The following is a 17123-nucleotide window of genomic DNA, read 5'->3' as shown; positions in this document are numbered from 1 at the left end:
GATTGTAACATGAAGATTCTCTCAAGGTCTACCCGTAGATGGGATATATGGTAAAGCACTGCCATGACATAGGCAGCTATTTTAAAGAGTATTTCCCCACGGACATGGAAACAGAAGACTCTCATGCCATACAAGCTCCACAGCATCATCTGTCGCATCTAAGAGGGGTCTGGAGCACTTCCTGTGCCCCATCCTGTGGGGCACGGCACTGCGCAAAGGGAGAAAAGACTGGAAGGAAATATATCCCCAAATACTCTCTGAGGGGAGCTGGTAAAGTCACCTAGGCTGAGAACCAGGTATGACAAATGAGGTAACTGCTGAGCTGGCACAAAGGAAGTGCAGGAGGACTGAAAGCTTTCTGTGGTGGTCTTCAAGCTAACCAAGTTCACTTACAGGAAAGAAAGCGCAAACAACAAAGCAAAGACAAAATGTAAAACCAAAATCTGCTCGACCAGCATCCTCCAAGGGTGGCACAATGGCAACAGGCTTTTTCTCAGTCCCTTAGTCGCTCAGCTCTCATCAAGCTTGTGCACAGGCCAATGGTAGGGCTGACAGCAGCAGATAGGAAGGAATGTGCTCATCATTCAGCCCTGCGCTTTCTGAGGGAGACCAGAATGGGGAGACTGGAGTTCTGCCACTTGTCAAGAAGCAGGAAGGCAGGGCCGGCTCAGCACTGTGTGCAGATAAGAGAAACAGATGGCCCTGCTCCCCTCACACTTGTTAGAGAGCTGCTGCTCAGACACTTCCATCCAAACACTAGTGGGGAAAAATTCCATCCCTCCTGCTGAAGCAGAACTGAACGCAAGCCATCCCCAGCAGAAAGCAATCAGTGATTCCCGCCCAGTTTGATCTAGGATTGCTTGGAAATCTGTATTTAGGTTTTACATGATGTTCCTGGCTCATTTTCAAGACTGTTTCATGGAAGCACTTTGGAGACAGTGGCAGCATGCCATCAGGTACCTGCTGACCCAGCACACGGCCCCGAACCCGAGCGCCACCCACACATGTCCAGTAAGGACTGAGCCTTATCTCCCGGCAGCAGGGACCCGCCCAAGCACACCGTATTCCCCGACTGCATGCTCACCTGCCAAGCTTACAAAGCTTGGAAACCCATCACCAGTTGCTGTAACACTGTCTGCATCCAGGCACAAGGCTCCCAGCACAGTCTGCCTGCTCCTCCAGAATAGACTGATCCTTACAATGGAGCATAAACCCAATTATTTGAGAGCCAGCTACATACAGGAAAGCAGGAGTGATTCACAGCAACGCTGAACTCCATTCACCTCTGAAGTCACAGTGGTGCTGTCATTGCTCTCAGCTGTGGCAAGCTTTGATAAAGCTCATTCTGCCTGCTTGTGGCACACACACAGCCACGCAGTTCTTTTTGTGCAAACTGATCCTTGATCTTGAAGGTCTTTCCTAGCCTTGGTGATTCTATGATTCGATGTATTACACACAGTGTGTGCTTTCAGAAATTAAGGCATCCCTTACCTAACTCACCAGGCTGGCACACCAAGCTCCTCCACCTCCTGCTCCTCCCAGAGCAGAAACAGCTTCTGTGCCATGGAGCCACAGGTGCCAAACCTTGCACCTGGCTCCCCACAAGCATGCTCCAGCCCCTCTGTGGAAGTAGCTCACTTCTGGAGTTGCTAAGCAATAGCAAGCTGCGATGGCATGAGAAGCCCACCTCCACTTCAGCGTGGGATGACAGCATTCAGCTCCATGGTACCACTTGGTTTTAATATCTGCAGCAACCCAGAAGCATCAGCTAGGGGGCATTTTGATGGTTTTGGAGCTCCTGATTTTTGAAGATGAAGAAGAGATACTGTTGTTTTCATGCTACTCAAACTCTGTGTAGCTCATTTACTTTATATGCACCATTTCACATGGTCTGACCCAATGCACTGCAGCAGCAGATACATGCATGCACATCCACCTTGGCAGGCTCAGGGCTGAACCTGCACTTCTAACTATTGCATTTAAATAGATAGCTGCTTGCAGATGCTGCAGGACTTCCAGAAAGAGCATGCAATCCCTTCCATTAACATTCAGTTGTTTTACAGGTGAACGCTGCCACCATGATCATTCATGCAGAACTGTAAGCGAACCAACAGCTGAAACAATTTCAGAGAGCTGTAACTATGAGCCACTATCAAAGCCACAGAATTCCTCCTTGTCCTGTATGTCAGCTCTGTCTGCAAAGCACAGACATGAAGATGTGGAGACGGGGATTCTCCTCTTCCTACGCAACAAGTACACGCAAGCAGCAGCACTACAAATGCGGTGCGAGTGGGCTGTTCCTACACCCTTCTCCAGCACAAATAGCAAGATCAGGAACGTCTGCAGAGGTTGGATTAACCAGCTGCCAACTGCTCCTTGGGAAAGGCATCTTGCTGCTATATTTTAAGCTTACATTCAATTTACTCTTCTGACTTTGTTTACAAAAGGCAAAGTATTTTGGCTCCTGTTTCCATTTTAGGAAGCTTTAGAGGCAACTGCTCACAGCTACACACTGGGTTTTTAATCACTGCTCAACAAAGTGTTACATTCCCTTCAGCTTTTTTGCATGGGAAGAAATTAGCACAGCAGTTGACATGCTGCTAAAACCAGCCCTAATTTCCCAAAACCCAAAGAAAGGTGTTAGGGTTACAACCAATGGCAACAAAGTCTTGTGAAGCAGCAAGATTTATTCACAGGATTACTTCAGCACCTGAGCCCCTGAAGAGATCTCACAGAATAGAAGATGATGCTTGCAGCAAGCACTTCCACTGCTATTAAATGGTTCTGCACTTCTGTGAAAGGACACAACTGGGCTCATTCTCACAGCTCAGACATCTGCACACCCAGTACTCCAGTCTGCATAATGCCAGCAAAAATAACACACCACATCTTGATTATGTTGATTAACGAAGCATGGCTTTTAGAAGTGTCAACACCAGTTAAGAGGCCAAAATGTTTAAGTCCCTTACTGAACTACAGCAGACACAGAAGTCATAGGCAGAAAAGACAGCATCCACTGAGAACTAATCAGACCCCAAACACCCTTTGACCACTGCCTGGATTTCCTTTTAGGTCACAGCGTACAAGACTAAATCACAAGTGTACAAGAAACAACAATCCCACTCACATGAAATGGTTGGTCCTTTCCACTGTTTCCAGCATCACCATTCCTCTCTCAGTGAAACTAACAGCAGTCAATTACAATAAAACAAGTTATTACTACATTGGAAAACATTTTAAAAAAAAAGAGAGGGAACATATGAACTAATTCAGCCTGGTAGTTTTCAGCATATTCAGTGTTTTATTCAGAGTGGACCTGCCTAGATAATTACCGCATGTTACAGAAACACGAGGTCCCATTATTTAGCCAGACCATATTTTCCAAATCAGTATTTGGAAAAGTCTCAGCTTTGATGCTCATCTCAAGGTATCCTGTTGTAACAGGGTGAGACCCTGCTGACAGGCTGAGAGAGCTGGGGCTCTTCAGCCTGGAGAAGGCTCCACAGGGACCTTATAGCGGCCTTCCAGCATCTGAAAGGGGCCTGCAGGAAAGCTGGGGAGGGACTTTCTATAAGGGCAGGTAGTGAGAGGATGAGGGAAAATGGTTTTAAACAGGAAGAGGGTAGATACAGACTAGATATTAGTAAGAAATCCTTTATGTGAGGGTGGTGAGACACTGCAACAGGTTGCCCAAAGAAGTTGTGGATTCCCCATCCCGGGAACCACCCAAGGCCAGGCTGGATGGGGCTGTGAGCAACCTGTTCTAGGGGGAGGTGTCCCTGTCTATAGCAGGGGGTCAGAACTAGGTGATCTTAAAGGTCCCTTCCAACCCAAACAATTCTATGATTCTATGATAACAGCTTTCTGAATGATGCACTATCTGCTGCTACACAAGCTTCCAAAATGTACACACCTTGAATACTGGCAAACCCACCAAGGGTTCCCTCAACTTGCAATCAGGAAATCCATGTAAAAAGATAACATGCCTCTTCCCCAGAAACAACCAGGAAATTACAGGCCTTTGTTTCATTCCATGACCTTCTGTGTAACATGCAGCGTGTTCACAAGGCAAAGCTTTTAGCAACAAGGAAGCTGCTGCTCTTGGAACATGCAGTAACAAGATTGGAGTTTCCCCATTTTCTGTCAGTAGTGATAACCGCTTTGAACAACACTGCTTATTTCTACCCACCAAACCTGTGATTGACTGCTCATCTGGATCATTTTCCATCGGTCTGTACGTGCTTTGGCTGCTAGAAACTGAAGGAAGACTGATTGCGAGCTGAGTACTCTGTGCCACGCATGGGCCACATGGGGCTAAGAGGATGGAGACAGAAATGGTTCATCTCCACTGAAAAGCAATGTTGTGCATCAGAATTTCTATTAAGCTCATGACAGAAATGCTTTTGGCTGTGAGATAAAGCTGACTCAAAAACAAACTGTCACTTTAAACTTCGCTCTTTCCATTTCCACGTGTTTGAAAACAACAGACCATTGAACACGTCTCATCTTTGCATCCTTACAATGAAGAATTGACACAAAACAGCAAGGCATCACTTTCCCTTCCAACAGAAGGCCTCAATGTTTCTACTGGACTTTGCGACACCACTTACCATTCAGTACTCTGGGTTGGTTTTGTGATGAGCTCAGTTACAGACTGCAACCTGGAGAGGTTAAAAGAAACAAGTGCAGCACAAAACCAGACCAGTTGTGCTGGTTTTCAGCTCTAGCAGGGTTAGAATGCTAGTCAGATTCACTTTTGGGAACATGATCCTGCAGTGGTGACTGAATGCCTGCTTTGTCAGCTACCCGGCGAGGACACAGGGTGCACAGCACTCAGTGCATTCAATTCCAGAAGGACTACTGGATGCCAATAGTTTTCTCAAGCAGAGAGGCCAGGGCTACTTAACAGGACAGCATATGTGCTGGGAAGTTTCTTGGAAATAAACAAAACAAAAACAACCCATCAGCATTCTCCACTTCCCCCTACCAAAAATGCTTTCAAGCAGCCTTCTCTATGTTATTGCTGCAGTTAAAGATCTTCCAAATAGTCAAAAATGTGCTCAGCAAAAATGTTAGCAACATTCACATAAAATTCATAAAGGAGACTTCTTGGCTTAAAGATGAATGCATTAGCTTTTAAAATATTGTTCAGTACTTTGTACATGGGCCTCTTCTACAGAGCATATTTACAAGACAGACAATCGTGATGATACAGAACAGCTAATAGTGCCACATACACAGTGCTTGAGCAACCACTCCATTTCTGCCTCCTTTTTGATTTCACCTTGCCACCCAAGGAAGCTTCACCATCAAAAGCTGTAAAACAGAAAACTGGAAGCTGCCAATATTCAGGTAGATCTATGGCTCTTCCTCCTGAGCCGTTCCCATCTTTGGCTTAAAAAAACCACAAAGTATTGCTCTCACAGTTCCTCCAGGCTGAAGCCAATGCATGCAATATCTGGGAGTACTTTTTGCAGAGATTCCCTTTGGTGCTGCTATGAGGCACTAAGTTTGGCATTCATCTCTACTATTATTAGCCCTGTCACCAGTCACCGCAAGCTTCAGTTTTTTTATTTTCCCCATCCCTGCATAACAAAACAAGTTCACAACTGTTCCACTGCGCCAGCCCAACCAATGTGTAAGAGCAGCTGAGCCATGCACTCTCACTCCATCTGAACCTTTGACTGCTTTCAGCCAGGAGAGTTTCCCGAGTCTGTATTTAGAACCTTTCAGGACTGCCTTATCCAAATATTTGCTCAGCTCCCCTTGATTCCATTAAAACTGTCCACAACATCATCTTGCAAAGGGTCCAACACGGCTGTTGCGGTGTTGATAGGGAGCCCACGTGCCACTGTGCACAGCTTGGGATTCCGCTCACTGCTGCTTCCCATCTCCCAAGCAGATGGGTGGAAAGGAATTTCCTGGTTTCCAGGCTAATCACAGATTCAAGCAGGTACGTTCACACCACTACCTAATTCTTAAGTTGTCACAAGGCATTGGTTTTCCCCCTCAGATCTCTCACAAACAGAAGCCGGGTTACAATCCACAGGTTGAGAACATACTGCAATAACACACGGGAGAGGTCTGAGAACACCCTTCTTCCCACAAAACAGCAAATACCAGAAATGTGAGTTTCCTCCACAAGAAAACTTATATTGAAACAGGTTCCTCCACCATTCCTAAGATGCAGCAATAAGATCCTCAAGCATCACAAGCAGCAGCACGACTGATCCTGATGAGTGCACACCCATGTCTCCAAATACCCAGTGCTAAACCGTACTCACCAGGCCTCTTCCTAACCACACTGCTGCCATCACTCCTGGTCTGTTTTTCTAGAGCAGAACCTGATCAGGCTGTCAAGATGGCATTCCTCAAGCACGCTGCAGGAATACATCATGTGTCTCAGCTGCGCGTAGATGCTGTGCAGCAATATTTGGTGACAATTTGGGGGAGAAAAAATTGCTGTCAGCCATTTCATACAAAAATAAAGCTGGTTGCAGGATACAGAAGTTTTCCACTTTAGAAAATGGTTTGGATTGTAGTACTCTGATCAAAATGAACATTTGCATCTGACACACTGCCCCAAGCAGCCCACTTCCAGCCCTCAGCTATGCCAGGGCTCCTTGTTCCTGCATTCCAGGAGGGGGCAGCCTGCAAGTGCTTCATACAGTATGTGAAATGCTTTGTTTATCCAAAAATATTTTAGCTCCAAGAGATATGAAAGCAAGATTTAGATTTCAGCATTTGCACAGTAAAGAGATGCAACTCCTACAGATACTGCCAGAAAGTTTCTTCCTTGAGTCTTCCTAGCTGTAAAATATATTTTGCAAAAATAAAATTACAGTAAACCAAAAGTTGAAGCAATAATAATGGAGAATAATAATAATAATTCCTTTATAAATTGTTATAGCAAGAAGAAAGAAGCACATAACATTCGAAAGGTGCTACTGCATTCTTGCTCCCTTTGTTAGGAGCAGATCAAGGTAGGAAAACCCTTCTGCGGCTGAGAGTAAAACAAATCTTATGGGATCTTCCCCACTAAGTGGCCCTGCAAAATCAGAATAGCATAAAACATAAGGAGCTTCCCTACAGCCTGACCCCAGTTTAACTGAAGAAGTGAAATCTAGCTACCAACAGATCATCTGCTAGCACTGAAGTTTCACAGTGTTCATACTATCTTAAAAATAGACATCTGTCCCTAGCTAGTTATTTCAGTGGTTACTTAAGATGAGGAATTAAGCACATCAGTCATCAGAGACAAAATCGTGACAGTCAACAGGGCAGGACTTTCAAACAGAACACTCAATTCAATGCAGCTCAATCACCCTCAGTTACAGAACTGGAAGACAGGACTATTCAAAATGTTACAGCTCAAAAGCTGCAAGAAAGTACCTCGTTTTCCAGCTGAAAGCCCTTTTCACTTAAAGATGGTATGCTCTCCACATACTTGGTTCCTGATCTTGACAACAGCGGTAGTCCCACCACACTGTCTCAGCAGCAGCTTGTTCAGCCTGGAGAAAAAAAGGCCGTAGGGTGACCTTACTGCAGCCTTTCAGTACCTAAAGGGAACCTACAAACAGGAGGGGAATCAACTCTTTGAAAGGGTAGATAACAGCAGGACAAGGGGAAATGGTTTGAAGCTGAGGGAGGGAAAATTTAGGTTGGATGTCAGAGGGAAGTTCTTTACAGAGAGAGTGGTGAGGTGCTGGAACAGCTGCCCAGAGAGGCTGTGGATGCCCCATCCACCCCTGGAGGTGTTCAAGGCCAGATTGGATGGGGCCCTGTGCAGCCTGGTCTGGTATTAAATGAAGAGGTTGGTGGCCCTGCATGGTTGGAGCTTCATGATCCTTGAGGTCCCTTCCAACCCTGGCCATTCTGTGATTAAGGCACTTTTCAGTACCCAGTCCTTACTGAGCTCCACAGGCTCTCTGTCCCACAGCTCCAGTTGCACGTTTCCTTGGGCTGCGGTTTCACTGTTGGCCTCTTCCAGGAAATACCCAAGCACAGGCTGACTTGCACAAGCCCATCGCTTCAATTGGTGGCTTCATTCACCAAGGGGCTTATCTCAAACTGCGCTGCAAATGTAGAACCAACTATAAGTAAAAATAAGACGTCCGTCTTTTAAGAAAGTGATTTGGAAGTTCTAGAAATGCTTTTCTGCTAAGTTCACTAGATGTAGGTTTGCAACAAGACAACACCATAAACTTCAGTATGTTTATGTTACAAAACACTAGCAGATTCTGTGGAGCATGACAACAATAAAACAGCAAGTTTTGACACTGTCAAAAACATTATGTGCAGAAAGCTGTGCAGTTTGGTAAGCCATTTCCTTTGTTGCAAGCTACTAACCAAGGCACAGATCCTCACGGTTTGGGTCTCACCCACAAGCTCAAGTTCACTCTGTGGTCAGAGACCTCAGGCATGCAGAAACTGCAAGAAGTAACACAAGAAGACAATTTAGTATGCATAAAAATGAAAGCAACAAAGAAAGTAGGTTGGAATCAACTTTGGTCAGCTCCGTGAGTCCCCTCCACAAAGGCTCCTGTTGAGACTAATTGGCACTAACAAGCAGAATTAACCCCGATTTTGTGTGAAAACTCAGCTTGGGCCAAAGCTCAGAATAATTTCAGTCTTTAGAATACCAAAGAGTGTGGTACCACTCAGCATTTAACAACACAACATCAAGAGTAAATCAAAACTGCTACATGACAGTAAAACCAGACCTGGCTGTCCATTTTTCTTACAGCAGGGACAAAATTGGTAAGCACAAGGCACACTAAGTACCAAATCAGCTTAAAAGCAACATGCAAAGCCATCTGCAGTATTTCCTGAGGCACAAAACCAAAAGCAGTAAATCATACAAGATTTTGCACAGTGTTGGTAAAACCAAAAATAGAAAGGAAGGGCTGACCCCACCTCCAATGGCTGTGGTCAGGAAAGCAGGCTTCCTCTACCAACAGGACCTCCAGATTTCACCACAGCCTTGCTACCTCACTAAAAATAGAGACTGATTTTTTTTCATCTCTAGAGACTCGCCTTACAGCACCTTGGGAGAAAAGCCTCACTCCGAACCAAACCGAGACAGGCATGTGAACAGCACCAGGGCTGCAGCACATTTTGAAAGTGGGACAAGGTAAAATCCATACAGGCCTCAGGCTTTGGAGTCAGTGCAAAGAACAATATGCAAAGCTGCCTGGTACTGCTGAATTTGCATGTCAATCTTAAAGCAGACAGAGGACGCAGCTCAGAAGCGACCTTCAGGCTCCCTGTCCCTTCATATTCTTCTGCTCAGGCTACAAAACCCGTGCAATGACAATGGCCCACAACACATACCTACCAGTTTCCTCCAGTGAAGTCACCCATCACCACAGACCAAACAACCAGTGCCAGGCACCTATCAGGCCCTGATTTAAATCAGTGGTATACCAGCTCATCAGCTTTTCACATCACTGCAGATGGAGGAAGAGAAAAATGCATTCCTTTCAGTTGCAAAGATTTACAAAGGTTACACTCTCCACAGAGAAACCGTACAGCACTTTTTTCTTCTTCAAACCCTATATATATACACATTTTTATTTTTATTTTTTAACTTGGAGGCTGAATTAATTACAAGCACAGAGAAGCACAGCTGAGTTTGTGAGCAGCTCCACCTTTTTCTGCTGCCAGATTTTGCTGACCAGAAACCTCTCCCCACCTTGCAAACTTTGGTGTGAGGGGAAGGAGAGCTGAGGGCATGCTATCATGTTACCCATTCCTTTGCACAACTGATCTTACTTTCCGGATCTGAAGCAGAAGGTAAAGAAAGGATGGCACGGGCACAGCAGCTGCCAAAAGGACTGAAAAATCCAAGAAAAAGATCTTTCCATGTCACACATAGTCACATTAGCTTCATCTTCTGCTTGCATTCAGCAATTCCAGAGTTGCAGCCACAAGATTTACACTCTCACTCTGATGTCACCTTCCCACATGGCTTCCTGCTGTCACAAGGTGCTCACAAAGGACCTGTCACAAGCCTCACCAACTAGATCACACACCGCTCTGCTGCCTCATGCTTAATATGGAAACAGGAGGATTAAACAAGCTGGGGTTGGAGAAGGCAGCTGGAGCAGGCGACTTCCGAGCGGTGCTCTGCAAGGAAATCTGTGGTAAGAGAATACAGAAGTTGGCAAAGGTGCTGGTAACACTGTAAATCGTACTTGATCTCTGGAGTACAGAAGCTGCTGGAGAGGAGGGCTTGTGCTGGGGCACAAGATACTTTAATGAGCCTGCTAGTGCCCAGCCTCACTCTGGGTTTCCTATGCAACCTCAATGCTTTTGCACTCTGGAGAGTGTTGCCATGCTTCTCGTATTTTGACAAGGCCTGCGCTCCTTCTTCTTTCTGACAGCCAGCTGCTATGGAGAACTTTGATGTCATACCCAGCTGCCAAGCTGTGGTTTGTGACAGAAGTTCCCTGAGGGAGGTGAGGTGTGGAGCAGGAGGAAGAGGGACCTCCCTGTTGCGGTTCCTCCTGTAACACACATGGCTGCGGGGCTCCGCTGCTGCTGCACAGACCTGAGGGATCCACTGCACTTTCCAAACAGGTTCGTCAACAATGAAAACATCACTTTGGCATTTACACCATTGCCATTACTCAGAGGCCATCTCCTGTCATGCAACTGTTACTGGAGTTTTCCATTAAGTCAGTAAATGCCAAGTTCTAATGATTTAGGAATGATTTTCCCAATTGACTGAGGAAAGCTGCAAAAGCACTAAATTGGCAGGAGAAAGGAAAATGAGCTCCAGAATGTATTTGCAAATTTGACCAGAACAAAGCATTGTATCCCTTAAAGCAATCCAGAAACTCTGTAAAGAGACCAAAAGCTGCTGGGGCCACAGGGAAACCTCATGTTTAGGACAAGGACCGCCAGCAGAAAGCACATCCCACACACACCACAGACCCTGAATTCCCTCCATAATGCCTTGCTCCCAAGGAGTAACTCCAACTTAATTCCAAAAAGAGCGCTGGTGCCACAAAGTAGCAAAACCACATTAAACAAACATGTTTGAAAATGTCCGTTTCTGCCCATTTCTGTATAGCAGTCCAGTGACTGCCTCCAGTCCTATCACCGATACCTGCAGTGAAGGAAGTATTTTGGGAGTTGGTCACCCCAACATAAGAAACAAATATATGCACCAGCAGGAACCACCTCCTCAGAAATACCACCAGTACAACAACCTTCCCACAGAATCCCCCTTTACCACAGACCTTACAACTCAGATGGCCTTGCATCTAGCAACAGCCTGCTTTTCGGCAGCACCATCCCCAGATCACAGAATCACAGAATCACCCGGGTTGGAAGGGACCCCAAGGATCATGTCGTTCCAACCCCCCTGCCTAGCAGGGCCACCAAACATACACATTCAGATCAGGTTGCCCAGGACCCCGTCCAACCTGGCCTTAAACACGTCCAAGGACGGGGCATCCACAACCTCCCTGGGCAGCCCGTTCCAGGGCCTAACCACTCTCCTAGTAAAGAACTTAGATAGAGGCCTCTAAAGCAACCCCACCTCAGGGTCAGCAGCAGGAATCTGTTTCACCCCTTCATCTACAAGCCCTCTGACCTGCCAAGGAACTGCAAATTCCACTGGACCATCTCCTTCACAGGGAGAGGACTCTCTTTTTCCAGCCAGCAGCCACACCAGCTCTCTTCCCCTGCCCCAGGGGAAAAGCTGTGCCTGCATGCTAGCAAGGTCCTCGCCCACAGCTCCACATGCTGTTGTCTTTTGGCTGCTAAAGGAAGAAGGCTTTGAGCATCCTCCCACATTCCCTGGAAACCAGACAACCACATCCACAGGCAAGGCAGTTCACAGCCCTGCAGGATGCTTGCTAACAGCCCAACAGCTGAGCAACAGCTTAGCACAGCGAGGTATGCAAAGAGGCTGAGCAGCCTGGGTGGCTTCAAAAAGTCCCAAAGTAGCAGCAGGTTCTACTGCCACCCGAGGTCTCATCAGTAGTCTTTGTGCCTACGGTTAAGGACAGATATATTGACTCAGCAAAGGTGGCTGCTGTTTGATAATGGTGTTTCTCTCCCCCCTCTCCTTCTTGCACATCCATGCTCAAGTTGTGGGAATGAACCACACACCCAGGGTGCAAGCACCCAGCAGGTCTCTGCAGAGAGCTGGGTGCTGCTCTGCAGCGGGCTCCCTGCAGCCTGCCATTGGAGGAGCAGTGCTGCCCTCATCCAGCACACCCCATTCACTCATTCACAGCTACGGAACACTGATCCCAATCGGAAGGTGGTTGGCCTAGGGCCACCTGACAAGTGCAGGGTGATCCATTCTGTCTGCTAATGGTCAGTGTGACATTCTCACTTAAAAACATAAAAACACTCTGTGAGCTACCAGACCTTTAGTGGTGTCAAACCCTAGAATACAGACCAGTCAAGGTGCCACAGCACCACTGTGGGATGCTATTTCTGATATCCAGAGTGGAGTGAGGTGAGTTTATGGATGCATCCCTGCAGTCCCAGCTCAGTGATGACAGGACAAGTGCTTTCCCTTCTGCACATCTTGCACAGTTTCTGGCTGAAGGGTTATTATCCAGTCTGCAAGCAGAGGTAATTAGTTCAGTAGCACAGCAGCGCATCTTACAGGCTGAACGTCAGCATGGAGGTGTTACGTGGAACTGCCTGGAGGACCATAGAAACGTCCTACAGTTCTTAGGATGCACTCCACGTTTAGGCTATGAACATGAAAAGACCAAAAACTGTTCTGAACACAGAAACAAGATTCCCTGACTGCCAACAAATGAATTCTCAACCAATGAAGTCAAAAGATGTTTTCGCATACAATTATTTTGTATTTTTGTTCACATCCAGCTACAAACAGAGAGTGTTAAAGCGTAAGGGATTACAAAGTTACTGCAAACAGTCCACACTTAACATGCTGAGTGCTCTGTGATATTAGCTCACCTCTAATGGGAAGAAGCACAGAGGGGTTTTAAAGACTGGCAGGCACTCAAAGAAACAGCAAAGGAAGTTCCCTGCTGGCAGCTACTGCGATGCCAGGCAACGCGGTGCGCAAGGATGAATGGAGCAGTTGGGGTTGTAACAGCAAGACCCTCAGCCTCAGAGCCCTCCAAAGCTCCACCCAGTAACACCAGCTCCACTGGCATGCCATCCCAGCAACACTACACATGCCTGTGGACATCAGGATGTACAGATCTCTGCCTTCTCAGTGCAGACGCACGTTTTCTTGCAAGTGTTCCCCAACAAACGCTGAACAAAGTATCAGAATGCAAATAATCCACATCTGATGAATGATGTGGGCTCTTTCTGAGGTCTCCTTTGATAAACCATCTATTTATATTTCAAAAGAGAGAAAACTAAAATAGGAGATCATACATGCATAAAAAAAAAGCAGTATCTGACCAGTATTTTTTTTTAATTTGCAGATAATTGCTCATCACTGCAAAATACAGCTTTTGTGCTGTTTCAAAGCAAGTAGATAAGAAACCCTAAGCTATTACTAAATATTGCTTATGGCAAATAAAAATCTCTCCCAGTGTGGCTGCATCTCTGTATAACCACATTTTGACCAAGCATCCACCCTGGCATCCCTCAGGTACTGTAGGACACAGACCACCACATTCTGCCCAGGTGTTTCACAGAGGCCCCACCAGGGGCCTCCACATGCTTGCATCCACCCCTTCCTCCCCATCCTCACTCTGCTGTAGTTTCTTTGTATTCCCTCCTCCTTGGCACACAGCTATCCCCACACTACCTTTCCCCAGCACTACAGCTGCAACCATCCAACTTCAGCATCCTGTGTGATTTCATGGAACTGCAGCTCAGCTTGGACAGCACTGTCCCACCTGCATATAGATGCAGAGTCAGCCCCATGCAACTACCCAAGCCTCCCAGCACACACAGCACCCTGTCCCGTGCACACAAGCAGGCCTTTGGCAGCCTGGCATGCTGCTCGGCTGCTGAGCACAGCTTGCATGGTACATTTTCACTCTACAGCAGCAGGACAGCTCACGCCAGCAGAGTAGAGGAAATGCCATCTCCGTGGCAGGAGGTCAATGTGCGGAACTGAGAGATTGTATGGAATCGGTCCAAGGCAAAACTTCTGAAAATCACTGTTCTATATACGGAGTCATGGTTTATGCTGCTATGAGAAGCCAGTAAACACCACTGTTGTGACTCTTTTCCAACCAAGAGTAGTACTTTAACATTCTGCCTGGTGCAGGGGTGGGGCCTCCTGTAGGCGGTGCAAGCTGTTTCTCCATTTAATCCTTGGTTGTTTTGCTAAGGTTAAGAATAAAAAATGTTAAATTCTGTGCACTGTCCCCTACGAAAACGTTTAGCATGTAGCAGTCAAACAAGAGGCAGTCACACATTAAATAAAGCCATACATCAGACAACTGAAGACAGCGCAGCACAGTTTAAAGCCCACCAGCCCTGGTGCTGACCCTTCTGCACCACCCTGTGAAATAACAGAGGAAGGAAGGAGTGGTGAATTTAAACTGGAATGACGAAAGGTGCTGCGTCCTGCGCCATTTTCAAGGAAATATACATGGTTAAGTCAGGGTCAGCAGTGATCCTGCAAAGACACTGAGCACGAGGACTTCCATCGCGCTGGATCTTGCCAGCTGTCACCACATCATGATTAACAAACGCAATTGGGTGAGGACACAGAACCTCGAAACCTGAGCTGTCTGCTCAGGGCTCCCTCTGATCTGCCCGAACGCCAATTGCAAACATTTCAGTACTCCCCGACCCAAGCAGTTCATTGTCTCAACCTGCCATTTTAACAAATCCAAGCACGAGGCATTAAATTCCACAAGAACAAATCTCAGCACTCCCAGCATTAAATTTGCAAGTGGCATTTAATGGCATAAAGCGCAGGCAAAGCTGAGCTAAGCCACTAATGGACCAGCGAGGAAACCTCTGTGGCTCCATGATGCAGCGCCCTTTTTAGCTCGAGGAAATGATGGTGTGGGCTATGCTGGGCAGGAAGAGATACCAGCAGCTTAAAAATGTGCCTCAAACTACAGCAGCCAGAGCTGTGTCCTGCAGACCTACTGCCCGGCATGCTCTGCACATAGACAGCACATACACCACACAACAGGGCTCCCTGCTTCCCTGCTGCAAGGTGCTGTGCAATCCTGCCACTTTCTGACCACACACACAGGCACAAGTAAAGCCTGCTGTTGGGAGAGATGCTTTTCAGATTATTTGCTTACACTGTAACGGACTACACACAGCACAGGGAAACTAGTTACACCTGGGAGTTTCTTAGCATGGATATTAACTTTAACAACCAAAATCAAACTTCCAGCAACCTAATTTGTGAGAACCATAAAGCACATTTGGGATGAAACACACAAGAACCCAAGATTTTGTGTTTTTCTTCTCTCCTGCATTCCTCCCAGCTGTTCGGTGGGGGAAAGAGACTTCACTTACAGAGCTGAATGACCTTGCACAGCTTCCAGCCCTCAACACAAAACACCAGCTCATGCCAACACCTGTGTGCTGCTTTCCTGGATGCAAAATGCCTCCGACGATGCCAAATCCTTCAGACAACCCTGCCAGTAATGTGGGAGCACTGGTCATGGGACACTGATGCTCCAAAATCCTCAATCCTTCGGCTTCAGTTCTACTGTACACAGTTGGTTCTGTTGTACCACATGTGAGTTCTGTAACTGAAAACAGCACCTGCTGCAGTTTGAGGAGTGGTTAGGGAAGCGATGACACCAGGAGCACAGGCATACAGGAAACATTACTGAGAGCTCGCTGCTTCTACGGGCCTTGAGCAGTCGGGTGGTATGCACAGATACCTGCCTGAAAGTTACCTGGCCACTTTGGTCTGTTACATTTCTAGGTGTCCAAAGCTCTCCTTAGAAGCCAGTAACATACAGAAACATGCTGTCTCCAGGCCAACGCGTGGAAGCCAAAAGGGCAGCGACAAGCACTTTGGGAATCACAGTTCTTACACAGGTCACAACACAGTTTAAAGACTTCCCAGCAGAATTTAATTCTATTCTACATGCAGAAACCTGGAAAATATCAAGGTGATCTCCCCGGGTAGGAGTGGTTTTCTTATCAGTACTTAAAACTAGCATTTATCTCTCACCTGCCAGCACCCAGAGCCCTGCTCCCCAGCCACCACCACACCTCACACCGACAGCGGGAGGCCCCGAGGCCTTCCTTAAGTGAGGCTGCCACACAGGGCAGAACAAACCGTGATGGGAGCGGGGCCACCAACAGGCAGGCAGCAGAACGTGGAAGGACGGACACACACAGACACACAGACAGGCACACAGACACCAGACCACCCAGCGCCAGGCCGCGTCCAGCACCGGCCGCACACCCACCTGTCACAGCGCCGGCAGGGAGAGGCGCCCACAGCTGCGGCCGCAGCACCGCCGCTCCGCGCTCTCGGCCTCCGCCCTCCCGGCGCTCGGACAGACACCACCCGGGTCCCCGCGTCCCCTCCGGGGCTCGGCGCGGCGGCGGCCCGCGGCGCCGAGGGGAGGGCGGCCGGCAGGGAGGACCGGAGGCCGCTCCAAGGGCGAGCAGACCGGACCCCGCGGGGCTGAAGGCAATCGCGCCCCGCAGAACAGCGGAGGATCGAACGGCCCCCCAGCGCCGCTCGGCCCCTCCTCGGACGGCCGCCCTCCCGTCCCCGCCGCCCCCGGCCCGCGCCCCGCCGCGCCGCTCGGCCCCTCCTCGGACGGCCGCCCTCCCGTCCCCGCCGCCCCCGGCCCGCGCCCGGCCCCGCCGCACGGCCCGCTCGCGGCGGCTGCTCACCGGGAGGGCGGCGCGGAGCCCCAGGGCTCGGCGGGTTCGTGGCGGCGGCCGCCTGCCGGGCGGCTCCCCTGGACGGCGGCTGCGGCAGCGGCGGCTCCGCGTCCCGAGCGGCGGCGGCGGCGGGCGGGGCGGGGCGGCGCGTCACGTGAGCTCCGTGTCATCTCCCCGCCGCCATCTCGTGCGCGGGGCCGCGCAACTCGCGGCTCCGCCGAGCCGTTCGGAAAGGGTTCGAGGCCGCGCGGGCGCGAGGCTTCACGCAGGAGCGTCCGGCGCGAGGCTCCGCCTCGTTTTCCTCCCGGGGAACGGCGGCAGAGAAGGCGGAAGGTCAC

At 48.5% G+C, this 17123-nt stretch overlaps 1 protein-coding gene across 5 annotated transcripts in view; it reads right to left on the bottom strand.

The window, feature by feature from the left end:
* Positions 1 to 16903, bottom strand: part of SGMS1 (sphingomyelin synthase 1) — a 74410-nt gene extending 57507 nt beyond the window's left edge. The window contains exons 1-5 of one of the 5 annotated variants that reach the window (XM_048946684.1): positions 16795 to 16902; positions 8350 to 8430; positions 7912 to 8075; positions 7393 to 7511; positions 6285 to 6419 (exon numbers count right to left, since the gene is read on the bottom strand). The gene's annotated coding sequence lies outside the window, so the exon portion shown is untranslated. Of the gene's footprint in view, positions 1 to 6284; positions 6420 to 7392; positions 7512 to 7911; positions 8076 to 8349; positions 8431 to 16358; positions 16464 to 16794 lie in introns of those variants that run through there. The other 4 variants (XM_048946683.1, XM_048946681.1, XM_048946689.1 and 1 more) reach the window with 4 other exon arrangements.
* Between the last annotated feature and the right edge of the window lie 220 nt (positions 16904 to 17123).

This window comes from Lagopus muta, chromosome 5 (assembly GCF_023343835.1).
Source record: "Lagopus muta isolate bLagMut1 chromosome 5, bLagMut1 primary, whole genome shotgun sequence".
In the NCBI taxonomy this organism is placed as follows: Eukaryota; Metazoa; Chordata; class Aves; order Galliformes; family Phasianidae; genus Lagopus; species Lagopus muta.
This window is presented reverse-complemented; position numbering and strand designations above follow the sequence as displayed.